Genomic DNA, 11,315 nt, shown 5'->3' with positions numbered 1-11,315 from the left:
AACATTTTTATTTACAATTCTGTAAATATTTCATCTAACAGTTAAAACGTACAATGCTTATGGGGCTGTCAGGGCTTGTTTTCAAAGGATATATTATTTATTTACATGCGGTATGCCTTTGTAAATAATTAACAAGAACATATAGGTTGTCTAGATGTTATATGAATCTGAGGCCTTTTATTATAAAGGAAATTCAGCATTTTACATAACAGCACAGATCTTGACAGCTCTTCAGGAACTCTGTATCAGATATTACAGATTACAAAATGTGTCCTGCATGCTTGATATCCCTAGCTTGGTTTACTGTATGACAATAGCCATACTCGCACAATTAAAATGGAACATTTACAGTCAGATCAAAGGGGAGTAAAGCTCAATCCATTGCATGTACAGATTAGTTTGACCAAACTGAATCAATAATAGATAATTCAACACTGAGGCATATTATAAATTCCAATAATTCGTTTTCAATATTACGTCCTGCACCTGCATTTGAGCTGTAAATAAAACATTGACATTTTTTGGTTCTTAAAAGAATACTTAAACAAACAATTGGAAATCTCTATAAAGAAAGTTGTGTCGTATGTTGTATTTCTGGTCACAATTTATTTTAATGGCTGTTTTTTTTTCTTTATTAACTGTTAACAAACATCTAATAAACATGTTAATGCACATTTACTTTCTGTTAACTGTTAGTTAATAATATATAATAGGCCAGCTAAAACTGCAAACAGCAGAGCCCTATGGATGATCAATCAAACACCAGAGCCATATGGATGATCAATACCCAGTCAAACATATGCCAGAAATCAGTTCAAATTATTAACTGTAGTAATGTTTCGCAAATTAAATCAGGTTTTTATTAACCCTAACCCTTAGCTAAAAACTAACAATGTTTGTTAATATTTAATAAACAAAAAAGGGCATTAAAATAAAGCTTGACTATATTTCTTATCTGCCTTGACCTTGCAAATCCAGTTGTGAAACGTGGGAGATAATTCAGTGCTGTCTAGTTGTGATGGGTCAGTGTATTCGAATACATGAAATTTAAAAAAAAAAACTATTTGAGCAGCATATTGCATATTCGAGTATACGAAAAAGACTTATATTAGCTACTAGTAGAAGTAAAAGCGTGTTTTATTTTTAAATGCTGACGCTTGACAAGTGTTCAGAATCAGTGTTAAACCCTGCACCTTCATGTGAATGAGATTGGAATATTAAAAGTAACAACCTTAATTAATCATGCAATGCTTGTAACAGCAAAGTTCTACAGTAAATATATTCTTTTTTAAATTGTTGCCAATTTTGTTGCCTTGTTTTCAGCGAATGTTAACAGATACCCTGTAATGACTGCACCCACTGTTGCTAGGCGATCATGAAACAGCTTCCGGGAGCACGGCACCAGTTACCCTTAAACTGGTAAACAAATGGATATAGCAAGTGGTGAAAAGGAAGCTAGACTTTAGTAACATTGAAATAAGAAAGCTAATTTTGCTTTATGATGACTATAAAGACATACTAAATGCTAAGCAGAACAACGCAATGACTAATGAGAAAACAGCGTAAAAGTAGTACAATGTAAAACATCTACAGGTGACTTTCTGTGAAGGGATGGAGTGACGTCAACATTTGCACTGACCATTAAAAGTACAAACAGGTATGTTCCTTGTTTTTAATTATTTACAGGTTATTGAATAAACCAAGTAACTTGAACAAAGACATCTTGTCTTGGACATTGTTTGTACACTTCATGAACCTGGTCAGCTCCTCTGAAGAGTGAACTTTAAATGTTGGCCTCCATGCATCCCTACTCTCCAGCAGCACTTCAGACTTTTGGATAACCTTCAAACTCCGGTTGACACCAGAAGAGCTCATTACTGACATCAGTTACATTCCACATATAATTGAATCAGCTTTTCTATTGCAATAGTACAACACCTTAATTAGCTCTGTCAGACTCAAAAGCAGGTTTCTAAATAGCTTTTCCAGCAGCAACTTGAAATTCTAATTAAGTACAATCAGAGAGATTGATATTTGTCGATTCAGCTATCTTCATGTGAAGGAGATTCCTCTGCTCAAGTCAGAAAAAACATTTGCCTAGGGTACACCTCTAATTTTAGTATCAGTAAAATAATGATGATTGATGGCAGTGTCTCTTTGTTCTTTTAAGCATTAAATTGATAAGACAAAAAGCTTAAAAACAAATTAATCTGCTTGAAAACTGGAAGAAAAAAAGATCAGGCATAAATCAAATGCCACATGGGCTTCAAAAGTATTTAAATATTTAAATATTATATTAAATGCAATTTCGTTTTAATTTCAGGAGAGACTGTGAGCAGAACTTAATTGTGTGAGTAGAACATCATTGTGATGAAGCTGCAAGTGAACCAAGCATTTTGGGTTGGATCTATATTTCTTTAACATGTAAATAAGGCAGCACTGCTGTCTTGGATTGTGACGGTTACAATTTACTCAGATGAACTCAGGGGTCAAATGAGAACTTGCTTCACCCTAATTTTTTAGTGTGAATGGACAGTGATCTCACAGTGACCTACTGACCAGCAGAAACAAGAAGCTATTGAAGGGGAGGGAATGTTTTCTTGGCTTGGTTTGAGCCGACTTCAGAGAAACAACAAAGATATGAGAGCCAAATAAAATACACAGAGAATTTATGAAGTCAGAATTGGACCGGATTTAGACCAAAAGCTTTCTCTTGCATTAGGAGATTTTGTCAATTCCCTTTCATTGCCAAGTTGCTGTTCACAATTTAACCTGACTGACTAGAGGGCGGACTGATGGAATGACTGTCCCCTGTCACTCCATTGACTGGAGTCCAGACCGGGTCTGTACATTTCTTCCTGTGAGCTTAAACTGAAATCTAAAACTTGATCAGACAACCTGCTGCTTGACTTTTCACTAGTTAGCTCTGAGTTGGACATTGTTTTTGTAAATTCACCACAAACATCAACCTTTATAACTCTATAACTTGTTGTTGATGTTAACTAGTCACAGATTTATCACCCTGGCAACACTTGATGGTTGCTAGCTGCTTTTTCGGCTAGTGGTGTGTTTGTGCTCATTTGAGCAAGTCACTTTAGCAGCTTGTGGTGTATAGGGGCACACGCCTCAAGCCACTTTATCAGCTTGTGGAGTTTATAGAGTTCAATTAGATCCTATAGTAGGGGAAAATGTTGTGCTATAAAGGAACAAGCCTTGATGCAGCAAACTGCTTCTTGTACATCCATAATGACGCAATCATATTTGTGCTTGCGTCACTGTAAACTGAACTCAAAGTTTCAAATTGTAATGCATTTTGACAGCTTTTAAATAAAGTGTCAACTGGAAGCTCTGGGAATTTTGTGACGGATAAGGTGACATTTCAGATGGGTGAAAAATGTTTTGCTTGTTTTCAGACGTGGATTGCTAGTCAGTTAATCTAAGTGGACATTGTTTAAACCATTAAAAACAGGGTAACTTTGTGAAAGCCAACATCTATAAACACTGGGGGTTATTTTCAAAGGAGACCCGCTGGAGGATCGCATTATTTCAACTGTTTTTTTATGATTGAAACCGCTTAAATACTTATTCATTTAGAACCGCAGAAAATGATGATGGATAAAATGGAGGATCGCTTTAGAAAATAGGTGGATATTTTTTAATGGATTAACAAGTGGAAACATTCTGCGGATTTTGCCATTTAACCCTTTTGAAAATCGGGCCCATTATGTATTTAGTTCTGTTACTGTTTAGATCAATAGCTGTAAATATATCCCCAGAATCCATTTTGATGAAAACTGTACTGAGACACTATTGTCATCACCCTGTCCCTGCTGGATCTCAATAAGCTGCAATGACCATAGAGTAAATGCATTATCCAGACCAAAAATCATAATGCAATAAAATAATAAACACACAACAATAATAAACAACACACCCCTTACACACCCCCAATCTAAATAAATACATTTTGCAGATTTGCATTCTGGTCTAAGTGGTCTCCACTATGTAAATTTAAGAAACAATCAGTAGTCATATTATTTTTAGTTGCAGCAATCCTGAAAGAGCACTTCCTGTTTGCTTATACCCAAGTGTAAAGGTGTAGACAGTAAATGACAATTCTGCATTAAACAGTATTAAAAGTGATACAGTAAATGTATTTTTGTTTCATTTATATTAAGTTGTTTCTGAATTTTGGGGGGTCCCACAGAAACGACTATTCATTTGCACGGCATCTTGGTCTGTATATAAATGATCATAATCTGGGAGTATATGAAAGCATACTGCATGTCCATCTGTCTGTATGCTAACTGATGTGCATACAGTGTATAGCACACCATTCTATACTTTATATGTTACTGTTACATTTTTAATCTGCCTTTTTAGTATAAAGCATATCGATGGGCAACTCCAGCAGTGCTCTTCCTAATAACTTTGTATGAAGACCAGAGAAAAGATTAGAAGATTCCTGTGAATAGAAAGACATTTACATATGTTCCAAGCATGAAGAGGTTTGCCAAAACGCCACCCAAACACAAGTGACACCACCACTCCTCCACAGTGTCCGGGGAGGAACAGAATTCTTCTTTTTGTTTTTTTCTACCTACGCAAGCACTTCTTGTTCTCGTCTTGTTTTGCTACGCAGTTTTCTTTTCTATATGCTCAATAAATCTCCCTCCTTTCTCTGATGCTTTACTTGAAAAGCAGCAAGTCTTTAAATAATGTAGCTGTGAGCACATAATGAAGTAAAGATAGGAGCAATTCTCAGATTTGATAAACAATTGCAAAGCAGACAGGGGAGATGCAGAACAACACAACTGAAAGATAATAATATTTGCCTCTATTAACATCATTCCAGAAGTCACTGAATCTCATTACTTCCTCCCAATGGCTCTAAGCTAGATGTACCTCTCACTGTAGTTGTACTGTAAACCTGCACCCAATACCAATGTATAGAATTAGAAAAATAACACATTTCCCTGGTTTCTCTTGTAATATAGAATAAAGATGTTGTCTGATGTAATGATAAACAGCATCCCGTCCCGACCTTGAACAAATCAGACACATTTTGTAATCTAGGAAATGTATGTGTCACTTTGTACCATCAGTAATGACTGAAATTGTTATATAAAAAGAAGTTCTCAGTTATATAATACCATTACTAATTATTTCACATCACTGCCTGTACAATACCTTTTGGTTTAACATCTGTTTTCCTTTAAGGATATCTTTTTTTGCTTTCCCCTTATTCCAAAGGTAACAAGATTTTAACTTCCACAGCCTGTGAATCAGACATACTGTACACCATTAAACCAAGAAAGAGATAACGCTTGAAGTAAATCATGCAAGGTAGTGAAAAAAGTGAAGCGCAGAAATAAGATATAAAGAAATGGCAGGAAGCATTTGTGGTGTGGAATGTTTACTGCTGCAGGTATCAACACATACAAATAACAGTTACATCAGCATAACTTGTTTCACTGTGCAATTTGCAAGTCTCGGCCATATCATCTGTAACTATTACTGAATTTAAAAATACTTGATACATTCAATGACTAACATGTCTTGGAATCAGCCATAGAAAAAGGAATAGCAAGGGAAAAAAATGAAAAACAAAATGGAAATTTGTATTTCTTTTAGATAGCCCAGATCAACACAAGGAATACTAATTGTGTTTGCTCACCAGTCACTGGAGACCCCAAAAGGCAAGCCCTGTATTGATTGCATTTTACTGCACTGTAATAAAAGCAATTAGGAAGTCTACTGCATCAGAACCCAATTACAAGTGAATGTGTTCATTAAGATGAACCATTCAAGAAATAATCTCCAGCCTCTTGACTGATTAATACAGGATACTCAGCAATTATCAGTGTATTGGTTTATTTAGTGAGGATGGATAAATAATGCAATCTACAAATTCATCAACTAACTACTTAAATGGTGTTTGAATTGTAAGAAAAAATAAAACAGATTGCAATTGTCTTTCAGCCAATCATAAACAAATATAAATGGATGGTAGGAACATGCCGCTGTGCTTACTTTAAGTGTATTTCTCACCAAGATGATTGCTATCTCTATGGCTGCTTCAGGACTTCAAATTACACAGGAGGGGCCCTGCACTCTTCAGGCAAACTGGGTATACTAGCAAAAGAAAAGACCGTGCAGCCCATTAGTGAAATTTGAAATGCTGATGCTTTAATGTGCAGCCATTAGGGTAATTATGATTTTCCTGCCCTTCACATTGGTTGTTAGAAAGGTTTATCACTGCACTGCACTGCATATGTTAAAATATTTGAATTCAATACTTGAGAACTTAATCTGTAGTCATACTGTATATCTGACGTCAGTGGTAATGCATAATGTCCATGGCATACAAATATGAACACTTCTAAGTTATTTTAATATATTGTGACAAAGCCTTCTGAGATATTTATGGTTTTCGTCACAGTTCTGGAGTTCCTGCTTCCGGCTTTGGTGGATACAGCACTTGTGACAACAACGGTTGGTTTAAACAGGGCGGTACCTGCTTATTTATTTATCAGCAGTGTCCTTTCCCAATTGGGATACTATCTCTTTAAGAAAAAGAAACACAAAGAAATCCTAATTTGGAGTGCTACTTCAACTTTTATAAAGTCCTTAACTTACAAACCGTTTCACATAACACAATCCACAATGAACAGAAACACAACATTCATTTGCATCCCAAGACTGTGTGAAGTATTTAAGAACCACACAGATCTTCATGGGCCCCGACTGTCTGTGTAGCCTGTCCTTGTAAAAAGGATTGAGCTCATTAAACTATTGACAGGTGTGTCAGTTTCGCTAATTGCAATTTAATCAGTGCTCACCTCCAGATGAAGTATCCTGGCAGTTTGAAAATTCCATTTTCAAACTGCAAGGACGAACTACATTTCTCCTTTCCCATAGAGTTAATTAATTCCACAGGGTATAGACTTCATATCTCTCAGGGTCCTATGTATCCCTCCTCTACAATCTTGCAAGTTAGACTGGGTTAGTTGGGTTGCACTAGTAATAAGATCAGCGCTGATCTGGAGCTCAGATTCAGGTCATGATCTGGTCAAGATCTTGAATCAGAGCAGGGTCAGACTGGGAGAAGTGCTTGAGCCAATGTTTTTTTTTTTTAATTATTATATAGACTGGAAGACAAGAGCTGCTATTTTGTGATCTGCAAAAGCCTCTTGGGGTTTATTGCATTAAAGCATGCTGCAATCGTTTCTTTTGCTTCAGATAAATAAATAAATGCACTGGGTAATATAAAATTCAGTAAACTGAAATGGTAAAACAGGACAGCCCTTCTTTTTGTATGCGAAGTTTCAGCTGCCATCCACGTGGGGTTGCAAAAGATGCAGATGTAGCTTGAACCTCAAACTTCAGTGTAATTGTGTTGTTATGTTTTTTGCAACATATTACAATAATGTTCGTTATGGTAATTGTTTATTTATAAGTTTAAAAATATATTTGTAAAAACGTGGTCTAGAGTTTTTGGAACATTGCCAAACATTGCCATGAATGAAATTCAAATAGAGTTGTGAGAGTCTGTATGTTTATGTATGTAAACACTATCAATATACAGTATATATTTAAGCAATATATCATGATTAATTTGGTATAACAATTGTGTAAAAGATGAATTTTATTGTGCAAAAGGTAACATCGTTTTTGTATAACCTTTTGTATAAAAAAAATAAACTAAAGGGTAATTTTAAGTTCACTGTTTCAATTTAATATGAAAAGTTAAACTGTACGTACACAGTTAGAAAGGGTGATGACATCAGTTTGAAATATTTCCTCCCACTTCCTAACCTGGACATTAATCCACTGTAATGGTGGAAAGGTCACAGCTTACAAACTTGCCAAGAAGGTTTTGTGTGTTGTGGGAACAAGTACCTCTTCAGAAAGCTATTTAGCACCATTGGAGACATTGTCACTGCTGCCAAAAATTGACTACTCCCAGAAACTCTTCACATGCCTCTTCACTAACACTAGTATCCTCATTATAACACACACAGATACTGCCCTGTTTACTTGCAGTAGAGAGCGGTGAGAGTTGAGGGAGATGTGGGATAGATGCAGAAAGATGCACCGGTTCTAAATTACTGATTTAACCCGACAGTTTTTTTTTTGACATATGTGAATTTCCTTTCTTAGAATTACTGCATTCTTGTTGCCTCCTACAGTACAACATGTTTGTGATTCATTCTTTATTTCCTTTTTACATTTCTAGATTGATAACAACAACATGCAGTATATACATAAGAAGCATGCACGTAAAGCCAGAACATGGGTTTCACATTTACATTTACATGCATACATATATACATACACACACAAGTATTGTGATACAGTTGTTACAATGAGCAGGATAGATCTCCAACTGCATCTCTTCACTCCTGCATTTTACATCCTGGCATCATGGTCCCATTACCCCTAATTTGGAGATGTCAGAAAGGGGCCCCACATCTGAATAAAACACATGATGCTGTTTTAGTTCATAAATCTATCCATTCTCCAAATGAAGTAGGACATGTTGACTTCTGGTGCTTAAGCATAACCCTGTTATTAATGCTATTGACACCATGCAATGTGTTTTTGCTGGATATCTATATCCTCAGCATAACCCCCGGCACATAACATGCTGGCTTCCGTAGAGGCAATATCCCTAGTGTTCCAGTTAGAAACAGTGGTATTTTTACCAGAGGTCCTTCACATTCATGAAGCATAGCAGCAGCGGTGTGCATTTCTGTTAGCACTCACCTGTGTTCCTCACTTTCTCTATAGCCATATCACTGGGTGTCCAGTAGCTGCTGTTAATTGTTTTTCTCATTTATTAAACTGGACTAGGTTTCTCTGGAACAGTTATACCTTGATCCAGTAACTTCCTAAGGCTGTCTAATGTTGGAGCTTGTGCCTAACTTAATAGACTGTACCATTTAGAAGCACCTCTTGGAGCTTTCCACATTTGTTGGAATGATTCCTTATTATTGGGCTCAATGGTCGTGATTTAGTGATAACTGCGATGTCTTAGCTGGAGGTATCTCCAGAATTCGGATTTTGAAAAATGAAATGTATCCTTTACTTGCTCAAAAGAATATTTTCACCTTCATAGATGTCCTCCAAGTACAGTATCCTTGCTTTTACCCAGCAGAATGGATTTGTATCAATAAGTCATCGTTTGTTGTGTCATATAGCTGATGTTTTTTATAATTTGGTGAGTCACTTTCTCTGGTAAAAGTTAAAACTGGATTATGAAATGGCATTGGCCTGCCCATTTAGGTGACATAGGCCTGAACTGCAGAAAGGACTGTGAACTGTGTTTCTGTGCTCGTCAACGCCGTTGATTGTATAGTGCAGGAAGGTCTATCTTAGATAACTGAGAAAGTAAAGTTATACCAGCCAAAGCAAAGACAGACCTGTTAAATGTGTCCAAATGAAGGACGTAGGAAATATAATTGATTTGGGAGGCAATGGTCATCTTTATTAAATATATTTTACCCAGTAAGATCAGCCCCAATATGTCCAGTTTTGTTGAGTGATCTCTATTTTTTGAATGAGAGAGGAGTTTAACCCTAGCACTGCCAGAGCCACTTTATGAACGGCTTTTGCAATTCACTGTGAAAGAATGTATTATATACTCCTGGCGAATGGTGAAACACTAATAAAAGTAATTCTACACATCATATATTATTATTATTATTATTATTATTATTATTATTATTATTATTATTATTATTATTATTATTATTATTATTTATTTTATTAGCAGTTGTCACACAATGTACACATTGAATCACAATACAGTGTGATATAGCTGTGCTACTTTTTTCTCGTCTACCTGTCCTCTGAATAGAGTTACCACCAGCAGCTCAAGCCATGCGAGCCCCCCTGCACTCCACTACACTCCTCAGCACCCTGACTGTGTACAGGTATAAGGGAAAAGAGTGCTTATTCTAAGCTCTCTGCGCAAATCAGTGACCACCAGGACTGATGCTAAATGAAAGCTAGAAACTGTTGCATTTTACAACGCAACAAGCACGGTGTGGATATGCTGGATCAATACGGCTGTATTCTGTCAAAGGTGGTACTCGCAGGTTGCCTTTGGCTGTTTTTTATAATGTTTTGGACCTGGCAGCCATCAACGTTTTGGTTTTGTACAAGGAGTGCACCGGCAACACAATTACTCTGAGGGACTTCATTTTGGAGCTACGGCAGAAACATTCTGATGAGAGACATGAAAGCCGGCTGGCAAATGCCCTTCAACCTTCAGCCAGCGCTGTGCCCACTGGCACACAGAAAAAAAAGACAATGCCAGGTGGCTAAATGCAATAAAAACAGAACTTTGTGTGCACCTGTTGTGAAAGGCAGTATGTGGCAAATGCACTGTTACAGTTGAAAAGTGTATTTTCTGCATAGATTGTACTGAGAAAGCTGTAATAGAACTCTGAACAGACAGTCCGAGCCTTTGAACTCTGTTTCACTCAAAGCGCTTTCACGTTGCATAAGTATATTTTTGTTTTATGCTATTTTTATAACTAGTTATTAATGTTTTATAATTGTATACAGCTTTCTACACTTGTTTACACAGAAGTTTATTGCATAGTCTATTTTATTACAGTTTTTCATGTTATGTACTATATGTGCTGTTTTTTCAATGTAAATATAGCGTTTCTGCTCTGAAAATATTATGTATGATGTTAATAAATAGAAATATTAATTTGTATCAGATAGTTTTTCATTTTCCTATCGAAGCAGCTTTAAAACGGAGCCACACAGTTTGCGGGTGCAGTGGTTACATGTAGTCTCTAATCTCGGCTGGTCTAGTGCTAAGCTTTATACCCAAGCAAGTGAAACCTGCAGCGAGCCACCGACAATGTTCTCTTTCACCTGGGGGGCTGTGGCAAAGTGCCCGCCCCCGTATGTATTTTGTGTTGTGTAATATTAGTGTATAGTCATTGGTACACGGGATATAAACGGGTCTGTGTAACACAAGTGTTTAAAATGTATATTTATATTTAGGCACGAGGATTGCACTTTATTAATTAACGTGCAGTTATACCGCGACTCCAATTGAATGACTGATTATCAATCGAGTCTCAGTACAGCTGCATAAAAGCAGCATGTTTTCACTCACTCGGGGTTGTGTGTTCGGTGAGTGGAGAACGGGTGTGGAGAGGAGAGAATTAAGAAAGAGAAAACGAAACAAAGTAATATATATATAACCGTTGTTTTCACTCATCTTGTTTGTCTGTTAGTCCACTGTTTGTTTAAGTGTTAGTCCGTTTTGTTTGTCTGTTTATTTTGGC

Source organism: Polyodon spathula, chromosome 16 (genome assembly GCF_017654505.1).
Source record: "Polyodon spathula isolate WHYD16114869_AA chromosome 16, ASM1765450v1, whole genome shotgun sequence".
Lineage (NCBI taxonomy): Eukaryota > Metazoa > Chordata > Actinopteri > Acipenseriformes > Polyodontidae > Polyodon > Polyodon spathula.
The sequence above is the reverse complement of the archived record's forward strand: the minus strand, read 5'-3'. Positions refer to the sequence as shown.